Here is a 23,357-nt window from a genome sequence, read left to right on the forward strand (position 1 = left end):
TCTATCTTGTTTATTTTTGAAAAAACCAACTCCTTGTCTCATTGATTTTCTGTATTGTTTTCTTAATTTCTATGTTGTTTATTTTTGCTCTGGTTTTTATTATTTTGTGTCTTCTGGTTGTATTTGGGTTTCTTTGTTGCTGTTGTTCCAGCTCCTTAAGAAGGTCCTTTAAGCGGCTAAGGTAGGGCAGGTTGGGGGGCCCCGGGCGTGGATCAGGGTGTCAGGGTGACGTGGCTAGAGGCTTCTCTATGGGGGAGAGGGCTTTGGGGTGCGGGGTGGGCCTGGGGGTCCAGGCAAGGAGGGATGGTGGAGGACTATGAGGATGGAGGGGCTGGGATGAAGGATGAAGGGTGGGAGGTGGAGGATTTGAGGGTGCAGGATGGAGGACTTGGAGGATGGAGCGTGGAGGAGCTAGGGATGGAGGGTGAAGGGTGAAAGGGGTTGGAGGGGCTAAGGATGGAGAAGCTGGGGATGGAGGATTTCAGGGAGCAAGATGGAGGATGGAGGGGCTGAGGATGAAGGAGCTCGGGATGGAGAACTTGAGGTTGGAGGATAGGAGGAAGAAGGAGCAGGACCTGGCGATAAAAGAAGGAAGGTGGAAGGTGGAGGAGCTGAGGATGGAGCACTTGAGGGTGCAGGATGGAGGATGGAGGGGCTGGAGATGAAGCACTTGAGAGTGGAGGACCCGAGGATGGAGGCACCAAGGATGCAGGCTCGCAGAGGACACAGTCTGGGGGCGGTGAGGATGAGGTGACAGCCTGCAGCTACCAGGGCCAGGGAAGGAATTGCAGGCCAGGAGACCTAGGGTGGGGTGTGAGTGGGGGCACTTGGGGTGCAGCACTCCTGATCCTCCAGCTGAGACCCCCCAAACCCACGTCCCTGTGCCCTTCCCTTCCTCCCGACACCCCATCCCCCTCCTGCCCCACTCTTCCTCGACCTCCCCACACTGCAGCACCTCGGATTGGGATGCAGAGGAGGAGGAGGTAGGTGCTGAAGAAGATTGACTTGGTAGGCACCCCAGGTCCCAGGGATGGGGATGAGAATGGGGACAGTGGCCAGGGTGGGGAGTGGCTGAGTCTGGGCACTGTCAATGCCTCCCCAGGACTAGCACTTGGATTGCTCTTGTTTACCTGCCCACTCCCTGGGGAAGCACTGGTTGTCTCTGGGCTCCTGGCAACCCCAGCTAAGCTTGGCTTGGTGTTATAGAGATGGGCCCAAGCTCTATCCTCTTCCCCTCCATCCCCCAGGATTTAGGGGTGCCGCTGAGTGGACGTGGACACTGGCCAGCTCCTAAAACAGGATCCCCCTCTGCATGTGGGGGGTCCCCCAAGTAGACAGAAAGCTGCCCCAGTTTCTTCTGGTCCTGCAAGCTATTTATGGAATGGGCCGTGGGGGAGGACACCGCTTTTAGCTTCCCCTGCATGGATGTAAAGCCGGGCCCTCTGCCTTCCTTGTCATTCAGTCGCCTTCACAACTTCTCCAGGTGCCACTTGGTTTTTTATGACAGGCCTTTTATAGGCGGGGTGGGAGCCGGCCAGAAGCCAGGAAGGCCCAAGCGAGGAAGGAGGCTGTGCTGCCCGGGTCATCCTTTCTGCCCTTGCCCACCCTCATTGGTCCCTCCGGGACTCGCCCCTGGCTGTCCCCACACCACCTGTCCCCCAGTGGGAGGAGGAAACCCCCCTGAGGTGCTCCTCTGGACCTGCAGTGAATTTTGCCTTCCCCTCTCTCCCCTTCCCTGCAGTTCTTCGTCCTGGGGCTCTATTGGCCCCCATCCAAGGACCTTCGTCGTCCTCTTCCTCCTCTGGCCTTTTGCCCTGCTGCAAGTGGCCAGGCTCAGCGAGGTGCAGCTCCGGGAACCCATTTTTGGGATGGAGGAAGTAAGTAGGCCACCAGCCCCCCGACTCAGGTCCTGTCCGTCCTGCCGTGATAGTGCTCCCTGGTGAAGAAGTAGGGTGTGGGGAGAGTTTGGTGCCCACTCCCGTTCACCCTGGAAGCTGCAGTGAGGCCATCGTGCTGAATCAGTCCCCACATTCCTCTCCTCTGGGGGAGTGATCCTCCCAAGATACCCAAAATGCCTGCTAGCTACTTGGCCCCTTGGAGCAGGGAATTGAGGGTGCCAAAAAGTGTGTCCTGACAGTGACATGAGAGACAGTGTTTTTGTTTGTTTGGGGCCATACCCAGTGGCAGTGCTCAGGGGTTACTCCTGGCTCTGTGCTCAGAAATCGCTCCTGGTATGCTGGGGAGCCCATATGAGATGCCAGGGATTGAACCAGATTCTGTCCCGGGTTGGTTCTGTGCAAGGCAGACGCCCTACTGCTGTGCTATCACTCCAGCCTCAGAGAGAGAGCTAGGCTGTATCCCCAGAACCACATATAAGGTTTCCTGAACACATCTGGATGTGGCCCAAAGTTTTAAGGTGGGGAAGTCTGTTTCTCTTATACCTACAATCTGGGGGGAGTGGAGGTCAGGCTCACCATCGAATCCCTTTATGTCGCACAGGATCATGAGTTACAATGGGATGCTGGGCATCAGCCGCTTGTTTTTCTTCCTGCTGGGCTTGCTCCAGATATGAGTTCGGGGCCAGCGGCCTCTCGCCTTCAAGCCCCTGTCCTTGTGGCTGCTCCCCATCGACCTTCTTTGACCCCATCGTTCTGCTGCCCTGTGACTTCCCCAAGGTTGTGTCTCGAGCTGAGAACCTTTCCGTGCCTGTCATTGGAGGTGAGAGTGACCCTCAGGTCACTCAGGGAGGCAGCTCAGAGTCCCCCCAATAAATGACAGGAATGGGGGCCTGAGCGGTGGGGAAAGCGGTAAGGCATGCCTTGCATTCACTAATCTAGCATGGACAGTGGTTCGATCCTCCGGTGTCCCATATGGTCCCCCAAGCCAGGAGCAGTTTCTGAGCACAGAGCTGGTTGTAACCCCTGAACATCACTGATGTGGCCTAAAAACCTAAATAAACCTAAATAAATAAATAAATGACAGGAATGCACATGCTAGAGAGAGGTGGTCACGTGGAGTGGAGGGCAAATGACTGGTGTGACTTCAATGACGGCGTGCTCTGAGCTATGATAAGGGGATTGTACAAGAAGCCCTGGGCCTCTCTCCAGAAGACTTGCTTGCAGCTAAGAAGAGCCTCCTCTGCACCCCGAACTGGACACCAAGTGACTCCTGTCTTTTCTCGCTCACCAAGTGACTTCTGTCCTCTCTCGCTCTCCAGCCCTTCTCTGCTTCAACCAAGCCATTCTGGTGTCCCGGCATAATCCGGCTTCCGGGTGCAGTGTCGTGGAGGAAATTAAAAGACGGGCAACCTCCGGAGGCAAGTGGCCCCAGGTGGGTATGGGTTTGGGGCTCCCATTTCTCAGGAGGTGGCTCTCCACCCGAGGCCTCCCTCATCTGACTGAGATCCCAGGATTTGGCCTGTCCCCAGGTCCTGTTCTTTCCTGAGGGCTCATGTTCGAACAAGAAAGCGTTGCTTAAATTTAAACCAGGTGAGTTAAAAGCACATTGGGGTTGCAAAGGGGAGAAAGGGAGCCTAGAGGGGTCGGAGTGGTAGCACAAGCAGTAGGGCATCTGCCTTGCATGCCCTAAGCTAGGATAGACCTCGGTTTGAACCCCTGGTGTCCCATATGGTCCCCCAAGTAGGAGCAATTTCTGAGCGTCACCAGGGTGGCCCAAAAACAAAAAAAAAAAAAAAGAAAGAAAGGGAGCCTAGAAAGGATGTGGGCAGGAAGAGCTGGAGTCACCCCACTTGGCAGGGAAAGGAGACGGACAGATGGGTTCAGTGGGAGGAGAAAGATACCCCCCAAAGGCAGAGAGCAGAACATATGGGAAATGGAGCCAGGACTTTTTCGGGGAACTGGCGTACAGACCTCAGTGCTCTAACCTGTGCCCAGGGTTGGGTGGGCATGGGGTTGGAGCCTTCATTGCAGGGGTGCCCATTCAGCCTGTCTTCATACACTACACCAACAGTCTGGTGAGTCTCGCTGGGTAAGGGTTAGGGGGGCAAGCACCTGCAGAGATGCTGTGAGGGGTGCATGTGAGGCTGGGGATAGAACCTCCACTCAGAGAGGGTGGCGTTCTTCCAAGGAGACACAAGGGTTGCTTTTGTGTACTGAGGTGCAATGCTTTGCACGCAGGATGCCTGGAATCCAGCTCCAGCCCCGCCTGGTCCCCCAAGCACCAAGTTGCGAGTAACCCTCACGCCCGGCCCCAAACAAAACCAGTAAAGTTCACTCTGTGCTCTCCCTGTGCTTCTCCCACAGGACACCACCAGCTGGGCATGGAGGGGCCCTGGAGTGTGAGTTCTGGTGTTATTGGGGTGAAGGTGGGAAGCGGGGTCCATCTGTCACTAGCCAGACAAGATGGACAGTCCTCCTTTGCCCGCAACTAAGGGACCCCTGGAGAAAGAGCTGGCCAGTCTACCTTGAGTTGCTGTTAGCCATTGCTTCCAGTCATTCCTGTGGGGACTTCTAAAAAAAAGAAAAGAAAGAATCAAGATAATGGGAAAGGGAGAAAGAAAGCCTTTCTAAAGGGGAATGGAAAAGGCCAGAGAGATAAGGTGATAAGAGATAAAGTGCCTGCCTTGTACGCAGCAGACCTAACTGGGATCAGTCCCCCAAATCCCATGTGGTTCCCTTATCCTCTCCAGGAATAATTCCTGAGTGCTGAGCCACAGGTATGGACCCAAACTAAAAAATATTTAAAGAAAGAAATTTTTGAGGGGCTGGAGCAATAGCACAGCCTTGCACATGAATGGACCCCAGTTTGATTCCGAAGCATCCCATATGGTCCCCTGAGCCTGCCAGGAGCGACTTCTGAGTGCAGAGGTGTGGCCACAAACCAATATATACATATATATAGGTTTTGGGTCACACCCAGTGGCACTGGGCCACTCCTGGCTCTGTGCTCAAAACTCACTCCTGGCAGGCTTGGGGGAACATATGGGATGCTGGGATTTGAACCACCATCCTTTCTGGATTGGCTGCGTGCAAGGCAAATGCCCTCCCACTGTGCTAATCTCTCTGACCCCAATTTTTTTTAGTAAAAATTAGAAAGGAAGGAAAAGTAGAAAGAAATTTTTCAGAGATATCTATGCAGAAGTAAGGGCAAGGGGGTGTGGTAAAGAAAAATAATCACTATGGTGGAAAAAGGAAGGACTTTCCAGAGGCCATGAGCCAGAGCTCATCTTAGAAAAACACCGCTGGACCTGTGCTCAGAGACTCTTGGGGCGAGGGCCAAAGTCCCGCTGGGTGAGATGCCCCAAAAGAGACCCAGTCAGCACTTTGCCGTCCCCAACCCCATTATAGGCTGTCCCCCAGCTGTGTGGACACCGGAGCAGAGCCAGGACAGAGTCGGATGATCAGCCAGGAAGAGTTTGCTAGGCAGCTCCAACTCTCGGACCCACAGACGGTGGCTGGCGCCTTCAGCTACTTCCAGCAGGTAAAAGAGCCAAATGCAGGGACAGAGGCTGGGTTCCTGATGTGAGGCCTGTGTCAGACTCGTTAGGTGGCCAGTTTAGAACTTGAGCTGCAAATTCCCACAAATGTGGGTGTTGACTGTCCCCCAGATTGTGGGTGACTCCTCTCCTGCAGCATGTCTGTTGCTTTAAAGAATACTGTTTTTTTAAGGGCCAGAGCGGCAGCACAGTGGTAGGGCGTTTGCTTTGCATGCAATTGACCCAGGAGACACGGCTTTGATCATCCCCAGTATCCCATATGGTCCCTGGACCAGGAGCAATTTCTGAGTGCAGAGCCAGGTGTGGACCAGAAACAAAACAAACAAACAATCGAATAGTGTTTCCATCCTTTGTGGGGAGGAGCTGGGGAGAAAGAAGCAATGAGGCTCCTGAATTCCTGAAGCCACTTGAGAGACTGGCAGAGATGGCGGGTGACACTTTGTGAGGCTCTGGGTGAGGGTCTCAGGAGAAGCCCCTGAGCATTGGGCGAAATGACCTGGATAGAGTCAGACCCATAAGTTTGTTTGAGGCCTAGAGGCATTTGCCGTGCTTGGGCAGATCTCTTGAAATATCCCATTGCTCCTCTAGGGAATTCATGAACTTTCAACAATCTTGGCAAACCATATATTTTCTGGGACTTACCCAGGTTTGACTCAAATTATAATAATCCCAGAAGATTCAACAACCCCCAGTGAACCCAGGGAGCTTTTTTTTTTATCTAAACTGTCATCTCTCGCCATCTTAAATCCTCTAAAGGGGCACGGTGGCTGGTTGTGTGTGGCTTCCGTGGACTGAGAGGTAGATTGTCCATGGACCTGCAAAAGAACAGATCCACATGTATGGTGTCCCATAAAACTGGCAGAGCAAAGTCCATGGAAGCAGGCGTTGTTCACTGAGGTTATGCAAGTGACCCTCTGACTCAGCCAGACCAGTTCCTCCATCGGGACTGTCAGGGGAGAACCAGTTTCTCCAGCTTGGGGACCAAGAGTGACCTCAATGGTGTCTCAGTTCATTCCCGAGGGATTTCTCACCAGTCCCCTGGGGAGGCAGGCGGAGAAAATTAAGGGGAATTCCGGGACCGGAGAGATAGCACAGTGGTAAGGCTTTTGCCTTGCATGCAGAAGGACGGTGGTTTGAATCCCGTCATCCTCTATGGTCCCCCGGGCCTGCCGAGGGTGATTTCTGAGCATAGAGCCAGGTGTAGCCCCTGAATGCTGCCGGGTGTGACCCAAAAACCAAAAAAAATGGGGGATTCCTGAGGGCTGGAGGCTCACAGAGAAGGAAGGAGAAGGAGGGCAGGGATGGGAGTGAGGGGTACTCAGGGCCAAGTGCTCTGGCTTGTTTCACCCCAGAATGCCCAGGGCTTGGTGGACTTCCGCGATGTGGCCCTTGCCTTGGCTACTCTGGACCGGACCAGGGGCCTAGAGGAGCTGACCCGTATGGTTTTTGAGGTATCAGGGTGTAACATGGGTGGAGGTTGACACATGGAGTCTAGTAGCACCTCAGTTGGGTTTTGTGTGCTGTACCTGTAGCTTTTTGAATCTGTCCTTACACACGTCCATGTCCTACAGTCCACAGCACAGAGCATGGGTTAGGAAGCAGGGGTCTCAAGGGCGACAGGAAGAGGGCCTTAAGCAGATTGGCTGCTCACGGTGCCCCATGACACCTGCCCTTGCTGCAGGAGGTAGGCTGGCTACTTGGCAGCCCGTGTTCCACTTTCTCCCTTTCTCTCCAAGCTCTATGCTGAGGAACAAGCCGAGAGGCCTGGCCGGCTGCTCTGCTAGGATGGCTTCTGCACCATCCTGTACCTGCTGTTGGGCTCCCCCCACCCCACTGCCCAGGCACTGCATGCTGAGCTGTGTCATGCCAGGCCCCACCCAGGACTGTCCTTCAGTGAATTTCCTGCTGCTCCCCACCACCACCAAAAGGATGCTGGGGCTCAAGGGAGCAGGCCCTGCCCCGGAGAGGTTGGGGAAGGAGGTCGGAAAACGAGGGGAAGCGGGAGGATTTGAGCTGGGGGTTCAGTCGTGGTTAAGGGGGCCACCCTCCGCTCATTCTTCTTTCTCTCTCCTTTCTGACGAATCCAGGTCAGTTCCAGGACTTCTCCCTTCATGACCCGCTCCACGGGAAGCTCTTTAGCTCCTACCTGTGTCCCCCCCACATACCAAAAGCCACCTCTGCAGACAGCCCCCATCCTGCTCTGGCCATGGAGCTGTTCCCAAGCAGAAGGGCGACTGAGCACTGCTCCTGGAATACCCTGCTTGCATCCTTCTCTGCACCCGGGGCCTACCTACCCTTGTGCCATAAGCCCAACTCTGCTCCTGTTTGATTTTTTTTTTGGTTAGAGTTGTTTGGGTTTTTATTTTAAGTTGGTTTTATTTCTTGTTTTGTTCTGTTGGTATTTTTCTTTTGTAAAAACTATTTTATATGTAAATATAAATATATATCTATATCTATTTTAAAATAAATCTGGGTCTCATTGATGCTCTTATCAGCTGAAAAGGTATTATTGACTTCATGCTGCCCCTTGCAAGACCCTGGGGGTCAGAGTGATAAAGTTGGTTTGGTAAGAAAGTTGGATGGCACACAGCCATCCCAGGTTCCATCTCTGGCATCCTATGTGATTTCTCCAAGCCTACCAAGAGACCAAGAGTGATCCCTAAACACAGAGCCAGGAGCACCATGGAGTGTGGCCCAGAAACAAGAAAAAGTTACTGAGAGGGACTGGAGCAATAGCTCAGCGATAGGGTATCTGGGTTTGCCTTGCCCATACTATCCTAGGACAAACCTGGGCTTGATCCTTGACATCCCATATGGTCCCCCAAGCCAGGAGCGATTCTGAGCTCAGAGCTAGGAGTAATCCCTTAGCATCACCAGGTGTGCCCCCAAAACAAAGTTACTGAGAGCCTGATAGTTTCCAAGGTCATCTTCTGTACTTGAGCAGGGTTTAACCCTCACTTTTCATTGGCCCAGAACTTCCTGCCACTGAAAAATCTTGCTGAGCTCCCACCAACTCCTGTAGTCTTTCCTTGAGGTGGTTATGGATATATGGTTTTTCGGTCACACCCGGTGGCACTCAGGGGTTACTCCTGACTCTGTGCTGAGAAATCACTCCTGGCAGTCATGGGGACCATATGGGATGCTGGGATTCGAACCCCATCCTTCTGCATCCAAGGCAAATGCTCTACGTCCATGCTATGGCTCTGGCCCCAGAGGTGTATATTTTAACAGGCATCCTAAGAAACCTCCTTTCTCCTTCCTCCCTCTCCTTCTGACCTCGTTAGAGACTTGAAAAAAGGGAACTACTCCCCTGCTGTGTTTAATAATCCTGCTGAAACTGATGCTCTCCCACCAGGGAGGAGAGCTGAGGCAGGTAAGCCACCACCTCCCAGTAAGGAGCTGCTGTGACAGGCGGTGGGCCCTTCTTTGCTGCCTCTTTTGCAAGGAGGAAGAAAATATCCTCCCCACACCCCCAGGAAAGGGATCAATTAGGGAAATGAATCTGACCGGGGAATTTGGATACTAAGTACTTCCTGTAATGTACTGAGTAATATGGAAGAATCCTTTTCATCTCTGAGCCCCCTGCACCCCCAAGACCAAACAGAGATGAAGGACTGATCATCAGCTGGAATTTGGAACCGCAGACCTTAGTTGGATACTAAGTACTTCCTGTAATGTACTGAGTAATATGGAAGCATCCTTTCCATCTCTGAGCCCCCTGCACCCCCAAGACCAGAACAGAGATGAAGGACTGATCATCAGCTGGAATTTGGGGCCGCAGATCTTAGGCTAGTCTGGAGAGACATCTGGATTCCTAGGTCATTGGACCAGCATGTTCCCTTTGGGGTGGGGGCGTGGGCCACACCCATTCAGACTTGGGTTCCTCCTGACTCTGCACTCAGAAATTACTCCTGGCAGACTCAGGGGATGACTATATGGGATGTTGGGATCAAACCCCCGTCAGCCATGTTCAAGACCAGTGCCCTGGTCTGTGTGTGCTATTACTCCAGACCTTTTTTTTTGGGGGGGGTTTCACACCTGGCTGTGTACAAGGATTACACCTGGCTCTACACTCAGTTGCTCCTGGCAGGCTCCAGGGACCATACGGGATGCCGGAATTCAAACCATGGTCTGTCCTGTTTTGGCAGTGTGCAAGGCAAACGGCTTACTACTGTGCTATTGCTCCAGCCTAGACCTTTCTTTTTTTGGGGGGGGTTGGTTTTGGGCCACACCTACCAGTGCTCAGGGGTTACTCCTGGCTATCTGCTCAGAAATTGCTCCTGGCAGGCTCAGGGGACTATATGGGATGCTGGGGATCAAACCCCTGTCAGCCATGATCAAGACCAGTGCCCTGCCCACTGTGCTATCACTCCAGACTTTTTCTGGGGGGCAAATAAATGCCTTACCACTGTGCTCCAGTCTGGACCTTTTTTTTTTCTTTAAAGTAACATCAATTCACCCCAAAAGCATCAAAGTCCCGAGCACAAAAGAATATGTAGGAAGTTTTTTTTTGTTAACAGCAAAACCTTTTTATTTGTTCTCATACAACTTGCAAAGGTATTTGGCCCTTGACCCCCACCAAGAGAACTGCAAACCCCCACCCCCCCAGGCGTGTGACCTCAACAGCCCAACAAACAGCAGAGCTGGGATGGAGTCTGGCTGCTACACGGCCCTTAGAAACCAGGGCTAGCCTATGGGAAGTGTGCATGGGGGAGAAAGTGCGATGGCCCTCCTCCCTACTGGTTTCGATGTCATTTCTTCATTCTACCATGCCAAAACTGTCATGCCTTCTCTTTCGTTTCTGTGAGGGTAGGGCCAATATCAGAGCTGGGGGAGTCTCCTCAGAGACTTCAAGGTCAGCTCTTGAGTAGAACCTCTTTTCAGATGGAACAGGCCCAGTGTTCAGAGCCCGCTTATTCTTTATATTCTCTCTCTCTCTTTTTTTAACTTGATTGTTCAATAGATTGATTGGTTGGTTGTTGGGCCACACCAAGCGGTGCTCAGGGGTTACTCTTGGCTCTGCACTCAGAATTCGCTCCTGGTAGGCTGGGGGACCATATGGGATGCCGGGAATCAAACCAGTTGCCTCCCAAGTCGGCTCCATGCAAGGCAAATGCCCTATGGCTGTGCTATCCTTCCAGACCCAACTTTGTAGTCTCCCTCCTGAAAATTGTCCATTATTTTATGGAACCTATTCTAAGGTGTTAGAGGGCATGGTTTTTAGGAGTGAGTAGCTTTGAGCTTGGAGCAGCTAAGAGTGGAAATGCAGGAATGGGATGGCGAAGTGTTCAAACCATGGGAGAGAAGGCCTAGAAGGACAAACTCCACTCACTTTCTGTTTGGTTGCATCCTCAGCCTTGCTTGGGATCATCCAATCTATTCAGGCCCCTTTACTCATAACTAGAACCTTCTCTTCTCATTCTTCCAGCTAGTGGAGAAGCGGCTCAGGGACTTGGAAGAGGCAGTGGAGGCACCTCCGAGTTGCATCGGGCTTCAGTGGGAATCCAGCCCATCCGTTTCCAACGAGGATGAAGAGGAGGGAGGGCGGCTTCAAGGTCCTTCTGGGGCCTGGGGGGCTGAGGGGAACACTCGCCATGGGAAGGCTGCTTCTCTAGACAGACTCACCAGAGAAGGCCGCCATGTTGGGAAGGACGGGCCTCACCAGGAGGGGGGCACTCTGCCCCGACCCCCATTGTTCAGGACCTTCAGCTAGGACTTACAGGTCAACAGGGAACAGAGCAAAGGGGGTCCCCAGGGCAGGATGACCACCTGGTGGGTGCCGGCCCCCCTGAGCACTCCCTGACCTCCAACAGGCCCTCGGAGATGCTGCCCCTGTGCTGGCAGGAAGACCCCCAACTCAGCCTGGAGCCTTGCCTGAGCCCCTTGCAGGGTGAGGGGGTGGGCTCCCAGGTGCTGCAGCAGCAGGTGGGGGTCTCTGGGGTGCTCCCACCAGAGGAGCTGTTGGAGGAGGCACAAGAAATCTCTTCAGGAGTTTTGTGGGAAGAGGACAGAGTATCCCCCCTATTTCAGAGTTTTCATCAGGATCCTTTCCTCAGTAGTGTAAACCCTGATACTCAGGTCACCCTCAGCCCAGAGCTCTGCCTGGGCAGTGAGATGGAAACCATCATCCTGGAACTGCCCCTCCAGGTTGACGAAATCATAGACAGCTACCAGGATGGGGACTGTGCACTGGGGTTCCTGGGAGGCTACCAGCTGTTGGGGTCTGGAAGCAATATTTCTCTGGATGCCCAGGCGACAGAAGTAGCAGGGGAACTGGGGACCAGCCTGGTCCCCGGTGGAGGTTCCGAGTGCCTAGAAGATAGAAACTATGGCTCCTTGGCCCTACCGACCAACAGCCTGGCTTTGAAGCCCAAGAAACAAGAACCAAGTCCGGAAGTGCTAGGGAGCCCCAGTTCCCTGTGGGCTGACAGCTTCTGCTCCCCGCTGCTGGAGAGCTCAGTGGCTGCCTCCACGTTGGAAGTCTCCAGAGAAACTCTCCTGCCTGCCTGTCACAGAGACCACCTTGTCCTGGAGCCCCCGGGTGCTGCCTCTTACTCGGAGGCCACCCTGAAGATAGGGAGCAGAAAGTGCTCCTTTGCCCATTTGCTGGGGGCCACGGAACAACTGCTAGACATCAGGGGTGACCCCGGCTTCAGCTAGCAGTGCAAAGGGGTGTTGAATCTGGCCAGGCCACTCCAATGCTTATGATCCCCAAGAAGAGGGCAGGAAAGATGCCAAAGACCCTGGTCCCTTGCCCCAGATGAGTCCTGGACAGGTGGAAATCTGCAACCCACAAGACCCTAGAAAAGGAGCTGTGTATCCCCAACCTCCTTCTCCTGGGGCTGTTCAAACCCAGGACCCAGCCCCACCCCACATCTATGCGTGTATGTTCATGCATTTCTCAATGGATTCGCACACCCCAGGATCTATTGGATTCTGGCCATCCTGGTCCAGACCACCTTGGAGACAAACTCCTCCTGGGAACACAGTTCATTGACATAGTTCAGTAGCTCAGGATACAGGAACATGAATTCATCCAGTTGCTGCTCTTCCTTCTCCTGTTTTCCATCTGCTTCCCCTGCCGCAGGCTGATGCCTCATCAGGCCTTCCATGATGTCTATATACTCTTTCACAGCTTCTGGGGGGATCTCCTTGGGCACATATGTCACTGGAGGCCTCTGGCTTTTACGCTGATGTCGGCGGGGGGCCCGACACTTGGACACAGACTTCTTAGGAATGTACACTGAGGAGTGACATGAAAGGGCACATGGGAAGAGGCACCGAGACTTATGCGATGTTTTTCAGGACTAACAGCAGGGGGCAGAGAGGTGCCAAAAGCGGTAGGGTGTCTGCCTTGCACACATTAGCCTAGGGTGGACTGGTTCGATCCCCTGGCGTCTCATGTGATCCCTCACATCAGGAGCGATTTCTGAGCATATAACCAGGAGTAACCCCTGAGCGTCACCGGGTGTGACCCAAAAACCAAAAATAAAATAAAATGGCTACAGCAACGTTAGTTTTCAGCTGCTGGTGTGAAGCCCAAATAGTTGGACCAGCTCTAGGGAAAGATAAGGAAAACTAGAGAATCTGAATGAGACATCTCCAGAGCAGATGTTGGTGATCAGAGGTAGACCTTCGATGTGTGAGGGACTGCATTTGATCCCTGACTCCACAATGAAAGAAAATCACTGTCAAAGGAATCTGGAAACCCCAGAAATTCCTCCCAAGATTTTCTGATCTAGCCCCATTCCTCAGAAACTTGAGGAATTATTTACATTATATAATACATTTACAGGTATACAGTCCAGCCACATTTACAGTTGACTTGGCCAAGACTAATGATGTGCTTTGGAACAAAAGAAGCCTGAGAACCAGCCTCATCTAATTTGATTTGATTTTTGTTTTTTGGGTCACATCCAATGGCACTCAGGGTTTACTCTTGGCTCTGCACTCAGAAATCGCTCCTGGCAGGCTCGGGGGACCATATGGGATGCTGGGATTCAAACCACCATTTCCTGGGTTGGCAGCGTGCAAGGCAAATGCCTTACCACTGTGCTTTCACTCCGGCCCCCCTACTTGGAATTTTAAACCCATTTCCTGGAGAGAAAGTGGAAGAAGTTGGGCAGTAAGCCGAATGCATGAGTCATTTCTGTGTCAGTGTTTTGCAGCCAGGTACCTTCGAACCTAGCAGCCTTACCTGGCTGCTGACAAACCTCAGAGATGGCGGCCCCTGGAGGACTGAGTGTGTCAGGAGCACTGGGAGGCAAGGCCTGGGAGCCACTTATCAGCTTCGTGTTCTGAACCTGTATCTCCTCTTCTGCCTCCAATTCCATGAACCTGAGAGGGGAAGAAAGGACAGGATAGTTGAGCCCAGAGCATCCAAGATTCCAGCAGCCACCAAGCACAGCTGAGAATGGAAGGCCCCTCATTTGGGCAAACACCTGTCCCTAAGTCAAGTCAGCCTGGAGAGAGGGAGCAGCTGATGGGACAGTATCAGGGCTGGCGAGCTGGAGCCATAATATAGAAGTAGGGTGCCTGCCTTCCATGCAACTGAACTGCTCAATTTCCAGCATCCCACATGGTCCCCTGAGCATACCAGGAGTGATACCTGAATAAGCCCTGAGCACTTCCAGATGTGGCCCCAAAACAAAACAAAAATAGAAACAGGACTGAAGTACCCTGATGAGGTCACCATACAAACTAGTCCCTGCAGTGGGCACAAAGAAAAGTCTTAGTGGAATTAGGACGCTTATCAAGGACTGAGCCCTCCCTGCAAGCTTTCTTTCTTTTTCATTTTTTTATTTATTTTCTTTTTCCTTATATTTCTTTTTCACTCTACCAGCAAGGCTTTCGTTTTTTTTTTGTTTGTTTCCATCCACTGAGGGTATACAACAACAATTTGTACAGGTTTATTAACTCAACAAGAACTATTCCATAACCTGGCAAGGTAACACCAGTAGGCCCCCTGCCTCTGACCCCACACCTGGTCCAAAGCCTGAAGTGAAGCCTATGGTGACTGGACCTCCTGGCTATCACTACTAGTGGGCAAGCTGAGTTCTTGGGCTGGGACCTAAAGATTGAATCTATTGTATTTTTGTTCTGTTTTGTTTTGTTTTGTTTTGTTTTTTTCGGGAAGGGCCACACCCGGCAGAACTCAGGGGTTACTCCTGGCTCCCGAGCTAGAAATTGCTCCTGGCTCGGGGGACCATATGGGATGCTGGAACCAACATGGGTCATTTGTTTGCAAGGTAAATGCCCTACCCATGTGCTGCCACTCCGGCCCCTAGAGGGTGAATCTAAAATGGACAGGGGAGCTGAGTCTGGCAGGGAATAAGACGGACCTTCAGCTTGGAGGGAACTGTCCTTGACTTGTTTTTTATTTGCTTGGTTTTAAGCAAGGACATTGTTCTAGAAAAAAAATATGTGAGCCTAGCCAAGATTCTGGGAATCCAATACTCTTGCTTCCCCCACCAACCTCTGAAGAAACAGCCTGTGATAATTAGTGATCTAAAAAAATGTGTGCCAGAGATAGTGGTCTCGAGGCCTGCATCAGTACCTAGTCCATGAGTTAGCAAACAACGGGCCCACAAGACATAGCTCCTTTTCTTATTCTCTTGGGGTCACACTTGGTAATGTGGAGGATTTTTGCTTAGTTCTGTGCTGGTGGAGCTCAGGGGACCACATGCAATACTGGGCAGGCAACTTAGATCTACCAGCCCCTTGTAGGGGTTAGGATCCTTTTGTATAGGGATTTTTTTTAGAACCAACAGGACTCTCATCCTAAAAGTTTCCCTAACAAGGTCCTTAAATAATTTGGACCTGGTAAAGAAAGAGCATAAATCTAAAGGGAAAGGACACAGAAAACCACAAGGGTCATAGTGGTGGATGAAGGGGCCCAAGTGGTAGCACAGAGGTAGGGCTTTTGCCTTGTACGTGGCTGACCCAGGACGAACGCAAGTTAGATTTCTGGCATCCCATATGGTCCCCCGTGCCAGGAGCAATTTCTGAGCACAGATCCAGGAATAACCCCTGACTGCTGCTGGTATTCTCCCCCGCAAAAAAAGGCTCTAGGTCCTCCCTCTTGGCCTACAGTCTCCAACTTCATCCCTGTTCACCTACATGCCAAGACACAAGCATCTCTCGCCTGCCCCTCACAAACACCAGCTCCCCACTGAAGGGGGGGGGGGCTCACTGGACTCACTTTTCAGCCATCTCATAGAAGATCATGCGGTCATACTTGCTGGTGTGGTCCAATTCTTGCACTGCCCGAAGCAACCCCTCCTCCAGGGTCATGGTGGGCTTCAGCCAGGTCAGGGACCGGAGCACCGGGCTAAGGCGATTTGCCTCCTAAACTGTGTTGAAACCTCTACTTAGGTTATTATCAATGAGGTTTCTGGATCTGCAATCTTTCGCCCAGTAGCAATCCCTTTTGCATTTTGGGCAAAGACCAGGTTTACGGAAAGTGTCCTGTTCCCGAGGGGAATAAGGCATCATTCCCTTGGTAACTGCGAAGGTTTGTACTGAGTCTAAGTGGGGTGGGGGTTGGGGTTCCCCATAGACATTCCGACAGGCATAAAGGTAATCATTCACATCTGCCTTTTCATTTAATGTATTCAATACTAATCTACAGGCCACTTTGCATTATAAGCCAAAGATTTTACTAGGAAGTTTCTCATCTCCTCATCTTCGACGAGTAACTTCAGAGCATCTTTAATCTTACCTACAAACTCTGCATATGACTCATAAGGGCCTTGGGTAGTTTTTAAAAAGTTTCCTCTATTGATGCTGTTAGAATCAATTTTTCACCTGATGACAATGCAATATCCCTAATTAAATTTAAGATTTCCTTTGGTAAAGCTGCTTGTGTCTGAATACTTGCAAAATGATTTTCTGCCATCAATAATTCATACGATAGAGTAACACCTGCGACTTGCTTTTTCGTACCATTCGGGCTATATAATTTAGCTTTTACGCCTTCTGAATAGTACATTTCCCATTCAGTTCGCTGTTTAGACGACAGGCATATTTCAGCGATTCTTTTAAAATCATACAAAGTCCAAGATGAGTTATGACTCCAAAGTCTTAATAACTCCACACTGTATGGCGATTTTGGCCCATACTCTTTACATGCTTTTTAAACCAATCTAATTCTTCCATATGATAGGGTCCATAGCTAAAAACATTTACCCTGTGTAAAGGGGATGAGGACGGATTAGCAAAATTACTCTGAATAGAACTCTGAGACCGAGCGTGTGGTTCATCATCTGAATCTGCACTACTGTGCGATTCAACTTTTTGAATAGAACGAGGCCTCCCTTCTGGAATTAGCACTGGAGGTTGATCACTGTCTGAGTCACTACTGTCAAGCGATTCGCTTGACAACATCCCGAGTTGTTTTTCTTCCAGCAAAAAATTCTATATTGTTGATGATGGGGCTGGATTCGTCAGCCCGCACCTTGGTCTGAGTTTTCGTCAGATAGATTTCCTTATTATCCATACTGGTTTTAGCCTCACCATTTCTACACTTTCTATTTCCTAAATACAAGCCAATAACTATGCTCACAGTAATAACGTGAGCCAACACAGAAATTGCAGTGATTGTCCTTAGATCAAAACCAATTAGTTTTAAACAAAATGGAATAATCCACTTGTATACTAGAGAACCAATGAGTAAGAAAAAGGGTGGCAGAATCCACATGATAAACCACTTAATGGTCAGCAGATGAAATTTCCAATGAAGTATTTCACTTAACAGTTATTGAGGGTCCAGGTTCAGCCTGTTCGGGCGTCATTGGATGTGGTGTTGTAATTATGTAAATGTATTATAATTCACAGTAACTCAATCATTAAAAATTGTAACAACATTCTTTGGGGGCAGATAATCACTTGCCTGGCATGCAACTGATTCATGTTTGATCCCCAACATCCCAACATACCATCTGGTGTCTAGACCTGTCGGGAATAATTCCTGAGTGCAGAGCCAGCAGTAAGTCTGAGCTCAACTGGGTCACCAAACAAAAATAAAACAAAAAATCATATCTATACTTGTTATGTATTCCAAAAAATTCTACTTTTTTGGTGCCCTGGGTTAAATAAAAAGGTTCATGAATGCAAATCATGAGCCCTACCACTGAGCTACAGGCCTATACTCTTACAGTATGTTTTAATGTATGGTAAGGTGTATTTCAATTTAGTTGATTTCTTCTGTCATCTCACAGACTTTATCTTACATGCTTAAAAACTTCATCCTGGGGCCAGAGCGATAGCACAACGATAGGGCTTGCACATGGTTCAGTCCCCAGTATCCCATATGGTCCCCTGAGCCTGTCAGGAGCAATTTCTGAGAACAGAGCCAGGAGTAATACCAGAGCACTGCGGGGTGTGGCCCAAATACAAACAAACAAACGAAAAACCCACCTCATGTGAGGATATGGCAAAGTGGTCTTGCCCAACTAGGCTGCTCACCTTCCAGTATAGGGTTTGTTCCCAAAGGATAGTACAGGGCTAAAGTGCTTGCCTCACACACACCTAGCCCCAGATTTACGCCCAGCACTGCCTATGTTCAGGTCAGGAATGACTCTGGACACAGAACCAGGAGGAGTCCCTAAGCACTATTGGGTATGGGTTGGGGGGTGAGAGAGAGACAGAGCTGGAAGCATAGTGCATTATCTGAGCTCTTTACGGGGCATGAAATGCATGAAGTCAAACTTGAAAACTAGGTTGTCCATGAAAGCTACTAAGATGTTTCCCTTTGGAGCAGCACTCTCACAATCTGAAAGTCTGCTGTGTCTAAAGAGGGCCTAGGATTTTAGTTTTCTTTTCTTTTTGGGGCCACACCCGGTGACTCTCAGGGGTTACTCCTGGCTATGCGCTCAGGAATCACTCCTGGCTTGGGGAACCATATGAGATGCTGGGGATTTGAACTACAGTCCGTCCTAGGTCAGCCTCGTGCAAGGCAGATGCCCTACTGCTTGCGCCACCGCTCCAGACCATGGTTTTTCATGAGCACCTTCTAAGCACCAGACTGCAGCCACATTCTCCTTCAGGAAAACAGTGACAAATCAGGGCTTCAGCACAATCTCTTTAGTCACCAATAACAGGGCCTGTAGCAGTGCTAGAGAAGGTGATGGCTATACCACTCACTTGCCTGCCAAAGGTTAACAAAACCAAAAAGATTGGGAGGGGGCGCATCATATCTGGCAGTGCTCAGGGCTCATTCCTGGTTCTATACTCAGGAATCACTCCTGGCAGGGATTACAGGACAACAGGGATCAAACCTAGATTGGCTACATGCAAATTACTTCCTTCTATTATATCTTTAGCTCTACACCTTACTTTGTCCCTTGGCAAGTTTAGTTAATGCTTGAACTAAGTCAACACATAGTCCTAAGATAATATATAGTTTATTCCAAAAAATTTCATGAATTTTATGCTAATAATGCCAATTATTAGGCATCTACCATGTGCCATGAATTTAGCTAAAATTACAGTTCTATCTTTTTTCTTTAATTCCAAGACAGAATGGATGAGATACTGCTGCAGACCCAGAAAAATTCTACAAGCATTGTTGTTATTAAGAGGTTGCATGGGGCTGGCGAGGTGGCTCTAGAGGTAAGGTGTCTGCCTTGCAAGTGCTAGCCAAGGAAGGAGAGTGGATTGATCTCCTGGTGTCCCATATGGTCCCCCTAAGCCAGGGGAAATTTCTGAGCACTTAGCCAGGAGTAACCCCTCAGCATCAAACGGGTGTGGCTCGAAAAACAAAAAAAAAAAGAAAGAATAGAAAGAGATTGCAGCAGGGGCCGGAGAAATGGCACAGATGTGGGGTTTTGCCAATCCAGAATGGACGGTCGTTAGAGTCCCGGCATCCCATATGGGCCCCTAAGCCTGCCAGGAGCGATTTCTGAGTGCAAAGCCAGGAGTATTTTCTGAGCGCCACTGGGTGTGACGCAATTTATTTTTTAAAAAAGAGGTTTCAGTAGTCAAGAACCCTGATTAGTCCAACCTCCAAAGCAATCTTTTCAGGCTGCCGAGACACCTTCATATGTAATTGTCAAGATTTAAGTCTTAAGGCTAACCAGAGTATTGCTGAAGCAGAGGGTATAATCAGTGACCACCACACTGGGCCTTTTTAAAGCCTGAAGAAAGAGTAAGAGAGAATGCATTTCAGAGCATCCCAGGTTGGCTTCCTCCCTTTCAGACACTGTTACAATGAATCATAGACTGCATTCAACCCTAGGCATCAAAGAGAGATGTCATCATCATTGGGAGCAATGGCTTAGCATTGGAACTCTAGTTCCACATGGCTCCTATCACCAGCAAATGCAGCCCTTGAGACCCCTGAGTGCCACTGAGGTGACCCTGGCCTCCTCAGCACCACTGGACCCATGTAGCACCACATTTTTAGGCCTGTACCACAAATCACTTGTCCAGCTAGCCAAAAATTATAAGTGACAATTATTAGAATTATTAAACATGACAATGTTAATGAGCGAGAAAAGTAGAGAATGCCAGTCTGGAATCCAGGCAGGGAGTTGAGGAGGGAGATGGGGGGCATTGGTGCACAGAATATTGCACTGGTGAAGGAGCAGAACGTTTCCTGGCACCATAAAGAAAGACTTGGTGTTTGACAATGAACATATCAGGAGCATGTAGCTGGCCTCATGACAGTATGTTTCAAAGGTGGAGACACCCAGTATCTCCTAGGCCAAGGGAATTTCCTTCCTAATTTCCCCAATAATTACTATTCCTATGAAAAGAAAAAAATTGCTACATCAGCCCCTCTCCCTATTTATTTTTTATCTTCTTTTAAATTTATATTCATTAGCTTCTAAAGAGGGGGTCTCACCGTTTTTTTTTCTTTCTTTAACAGAACCATAAAATACGAATCATCTTGTTCTGCATCATATTTCTATGTCTTCCTACAAATTAAGAAAACAGTGGACTCCAGAACATAGAAACCGGCGAGCTTTTGCAGAAGCCGGTTCCCCTGTCTGTAACATCAGGCTGGGAAAATCCACGAAACAACGCCTGCCCAGTGGGGGCAACTGTGAAAACCTGTGAGTGCTACTTGTAAATGTCTGTCTACTGTCCTCTTGCGTGAAACTCTTGGGAGTGGGGCAAAAAAGGCTCCAGAAAACTTGCTCTCCCAGAGGCCATTTTCAGGGCAGGACTTCAGAACATAAAAACCGGCAGGCTTTTGCAGAAGCCGGATCCCCTGTTTGGGACATCAGGCAGGGAAAATCCAAGAATCTATGCCTGCCCAGTGGGGCCCAACTGTGAAAACCTGTGATTGCTACCTGTAAATGTCTGTCTATTGTCCTCTTGCGTGAAACTCTTGGGAGTGGAGCAAAAGAGGCTCCAGCAGAGCAGTTTGGCTTTGCTTCGCTACGTGGCCGTGCACTATTTCTGAGAAAAGAACACCATTGCAACAAGAAGAAAAAATTACACTAAGAACTGTGCTATATCACAGAAGCAAGCATTTCTCTCTGGACTGTCTTCTCTGTTGCATGCTCAGGCCCAAGATTTGATCCAGTGTGAGGCTTCATCCATGTAGGACTCCCCTTCCTTAGAGGAAAGTCAGCCCATCCAGAAAGGGCGGAGCCAGAGGAGTGTGCTTCCTGCATCATATAGCCAATGAAAACCACCACAACACGTAGAAAAACCCACAATACAAGTGTGACAATGGGGAAACAACGCAGGCCAGCATCAGACATAGAGAATGAAGATGACAATTCTGAGGACCAGATAATGACTGACCAACTAATCAACCTCTCAGATAAGGACTTTAGACTAGCAATAGGGAAGATGCTCAACAGACTCCAAGAAACCATGGATCGAGTTGAACAGAACACTAAGAAGAACCAAGAAAATATGAAGACAGAAACCACAAAACTCCAAACTGAAATAACATGTCAACTAACAGGCCTGAAAAATCAGTAAACGAAGTGAATGACAAAATGGATAAGCTCTGGCACAGGGTATCAGAAGCTGAGAATAGACTTGGTGCTGTGAAGATGAGATACATAACAATTCTATACAGCAGGAGAAATTGGAAAAAATCTTAAAGCAAATGAGCAGACAATGGAAAAATTAGTCAAAGAATGGGAACAGATGAAAATAGAAGTCTATGATAAGATCAACAGAAACAACTTAAGAATCATTGGAGTCCCAGAGACCCAGGAAGAAAAATTCCAGGAAGAATCAACGGTCAAGAACATCACTAAATAGAAACTTCCAGAGCTAAAGAATATATGTGATCAAATCCTGCATGCTCGAAGTGTACCAACCAAAAGAGACCCCAGAAAAACCACCCCAAGACACATCCTAGTCACAATGACAAATCCCACAGATAGAGACAGAATTCTGAAAACAGCAAGATCAAAAGGTGAAATTACGTTCAAGCAAGCATCCTTGAGATTTACAGCAGACCTGTCACCAGAAACACTCAATGCCAGAAAGCAGTGGTGGGATATTGTGACAAGACTGAATGAAATGAATGCTTCACCAGGAATACTATACCCAGCAAATCTCACTTTCCGGTTTGATGGAAAAAATACATGGTTTCACAGACAAAATCAGCTCAGAAACTTTACAGACACAAAACCAGTCTTAAGATAAATACTGAAAGACCTAATTTAAGACAAGACTAACCAAAAGACACACCAAATTTCGATATAAAGATGGCATTAAATCCCAGGACAATTGTTTCTCTCAACGTCAATGGAGTAAATGCACCAGTCAAGAGACACAGAGTGGCTAAATGGATCAAAAAACTCAATCCAACCTTTTGCTGCCTACAAGAAACGCACCTGAATAGTCAGAACAAACATAGACTCAAAATAAAAAGCTGGAGAAAAATTATCCAAGCAAACAACACGCATAAAAAGCTGGAGTGGCCATACTAATATCAGATAATGCAAAGTTTATACTCAGGAAGGTTGTAAGGGACAAAGATGGACATTTTATATTAATCAAGGGGTATATAGAGCAGGAAGAAATAACTCTCCTAAATATATATGCACCGAATGAGGGGCCAGCGAAATATTTAATACAACTGTTGACAAATCTGAAAAATAATATCAATAACAACACAATAATTGTGGGGGACCTTAACACGGCTTTGTCAATCAGACTGAAACCCAACAAGAATATACTAGACCTGAGGAGAGAAATGGAAGAAAGAGGCCTAGTGGATATATATAGGACACTCCATCCCCAGAAACCTGGATAAACATTCTTCTCCAATGTACATGGGACATTCTCCAGGATAGACTACATGCTGGTCATAAAACATACCTCCATAATATCAAGAGGATAGAAATTTTTCAGACTACCTTCGCTAAGCACAAGGCTCTGAAATTATTTGTGAATTCCAAAGGGACTCAGAAGAAACATTTTAACACCTGAAATTTAAACAGCCTCATACTCAATAACCAGTGGGTCTGAGATGAAATCAAGGAGGAAATCAAAAGGTTCCTGGAAACAAATGAGAACAAAGACACAAACTACCAGAACTTATGGGACACAGCGAAAGCAGTACTGAGAGGAAAATTTATAACTTTGCAAGCAAACATCAGGAAGGATGAAGGAGCTTACCTGAGTAGCTTAATGACACAACTAACAGAACTAGAAAGTGCTCAACAAAAGAACCCAAAAAATAGGAAGACAGAAGGAAATAACAAAGCTGAGAGCAGAAATAAACGAAGCGGAAACCCAAAAAACAATCCGAAAGATCAATGAAAGCAGAAGTTGGTTCTTTGAAAAAATAAACAAGATTGATAGACCACTGGCAAACCTAACAAAGAAAGAGAGAGAGGAACTTGATAACTCATATTAGGAATGAAAAAGGAGAGGTCACTAATGATATGACAGAGATTGAAAGGGTAATCAGAAACTACTTTGA

General features: G+C 49.0%; 1 pseudogene; it reads left to right on the forward strand.

Moving 5' to 3' along the window:
- The first annotated feature begins 639 nt into the window (after positions 1–639).
- Positions 640–11,168, forward strand: LOC125999382 (lysophospholipid acyltransferase LPCAT4-like; annotated as a pseudogene).
- The last annotated feature ends 12,189 nt before the right edge of the window (positions 11,169–23,357 follow it).

This window comes from Suncus etruscus, chromosome X (genome assembly GCF_024139225.1).
Source record: "Suncus etruscus isolate mSunEtr1 chromosome X, mSunEtr1.pri.cur, whole genome shotgun sequence".
Lineage (NCBI taxonomy): Eukaryota > Metazoa > Chordata > Mammalia > Eulipotyphla > Soricidae > Suncus > Suncus etruscus.